This window comes from Teleopsis dalmanni, chromosome 2 (assembly GCF_002237135.1).
Source record: "Teleopsis dalmanni isolate 2A chromosome 2, ASM223713v2, whole genome shotgun sequence".
NCBI classification, from domain to species: domain Eukaryota; kingdom Metazoa; phylum Arthropoda; class Insecta; order Diptera; family Diopsidae; genus Teleopsis; species Teleopsis dalmanni.
This window is the reverse complement of record NC_051847.1, coordinates 210,857,162-210,859,643: the sequence shown is the minus strand read 5'-3', so window position 1 is coordinate 210,859,643 and position 2,482 is coordinate 210,857,162.

Here is a 2,482-nt window from a genome sequence, read left to right as displayed (position 1 = left end):
AATATATTTTTTTATTGAGAATATTTATTATGTGTTTTTGGTTCAACATAAAAAAGTATCCTATGATTGTTTGTAATAATTACTTCCTGTATTATCCTTTGGGCCTAAATGTGCTATTTAATTAAGCAATTTAAATTGTATTTCCATGTTGTGCTCCATGTACTACACAAACCATAATCAATGTTGTGCATATGTTTTATTGATGAATTACAATTTGCCCACAGGATAAATTGTTATTGAAGTGAATCTGTTACGATGACGAGAGTTCGTTTATGTGAAAATGTCGTGATATTTCAACAACCATAAAACCATAAGTGAGTTAAGTACTCACGACTGACACTTAAGACATATAAGGATATGAAATAGGCAATACTTATAACAATGGGTAATAAGACGTCAAATATGCTAATTTTTAGGAATTGAATTGTTGTCGGTGTTAATGAAGATACGAAATTAACATTTATTAACATTAATGAATTAAATAAATTCATTAATTAAATTAATGAAGATGTGATTTATTAATTTAATTATTCTACAGTTGGTTTATGATTTCATTCTAATGTAATAGAGTTTCAACAAAGTATTTACGACTAATAATATAATAAGTATGAACGGGGTACTAGCTCCCTCTTGAGCAGAGCACTGCGACTATGATTGATCTTTTGTGCTACAACAGAACCTAACCGAACAGAAGACATTCCGCCTTCCGAATGAAGGCTAAAATTTCGGCCGTTGAGGACCTCCTAATGTCGGAAGGTGAGAGCAGTTCTCGAACCAGTGACCTCCTCCTTGCTCAGATCAAGGCTGTGCAGTTCACATAGAATGTGACTAGATGTCTCCTCTGCTTTTAAGCAGAGTCCACACTCTATCTCTTCGGAGGTGGAGGTATCTCCATTTTGTTGAGGTGGTAACGTAATCCGCGGCGACACGTTAGATATCCCACTACGACTAATTAAATGCCTGAAATATTTCCAAGACCACTAATGATGGGTATTTGGCAATACTTGAAATAACTATATGGTCAGCCAAAAGTTCTATTAATTAAAATAATATAAAATGGTTGTATATCGTTACGTACTGAAACGCTTTACTGATGGTGATTCGGTCAATTATATTTAACTAACATATTTCTTATTTACTATTAATAGTGCTTAAAGTCTGTTATATATGCAGATTCTCATTAAGGTCATTAAACTGTTGAAAAAAGTTTCAAAAATGAAGAGTGGAGAAAATGATACAGTAAAAGTAAAGTAAAAGATAAAAGAATTGTTAGAACGGGAAGAAGAGTAAGTAACAGAGTAAGTAACAGAGAAGAGTAAGAAGTAACAGATACAAAGATAGTTAGAAAATCATGATAAAAAGTGAGTGAGACAGTGACAAAGATAAAAAGAGGGCGAATGATGGCAAAAGGCCAGATATAAAGGTAGTAATAAAAATAAGACAAAAACAAAAAGAGCGCTATAGAAAGAGAGTGAGTTAGACAAAAAGAGACAGTGAGAGAGAGAGAGGAAGAGAGGAAGAAAAAGTATGGGGGAAAAGCAAAGAAACATTTATAGAAATAGTAAGAACATTTGATTAATAGAGAGAAAAAAAGATCGAGAGAAACAGAGAGGGGGACACAGAAAGATAGAATACTAAAAGAGAGATAGAAGAAGCAATCAAGAAAAATAAGAAAGGAGAAAATATATAGAAAAAATTAATAAGTAGCAAAAAACTGCAAAGAAAGCAAGAAAGCTAAGAAACATTTATAGAAATAGTAAGAACACTAGATTAATAGAGAGAAAAAAAGATCGAGAGAAACAGATAGGAGGACACATATAGAAAAAACGAATAAGTAGCAAAAAGTGCATATCTATATTTTTATATGTAAGAAAGTGCATGATACTTTCCATTGTCTACTAGGTCAACTTTTGGTAGATAACTATGTTAAAGTTGGTATTATCATATTTACTATTATATTCTCATTTATTATTAATGTATTATTATTTTCTTTTAATACAATATATAGTTTCTTATTTCAGCATAAATTCATATAATTTATTTAAATTTTTATTAAGTATATTGAATGAAAACATATACTAGGTGATGTACCATGAATAACAGCAATACATACTCACAGAGTAAGTATCTTCACAGTTTTATTGGAAGAACTACTTTTACTTAATGTGTTCTTTATTTCTTTTTTTACATTAGAAGATATTCATATGTTTTTATAAAAAGTGGGAATAGTCCTCACTGCTCAATAAAGAACTAAGTCGTTTTATATTGTAGGTATGTTCGTAAAAAATAATAAAAAAAAATTATTTTACACAAGACCCTTTGATTGAGAAAATAAGCTACTTAAATGCTTCAACCAAAGGAAATAAACATCCGCTTACAAGTCCTTTGAGTTACAACCTTCGTTTATGTACATTATTGAAACGATTGCCAAAGTGATAACTATCTGGCATATCATATACACTATATACGTAGTGTTGAGGTG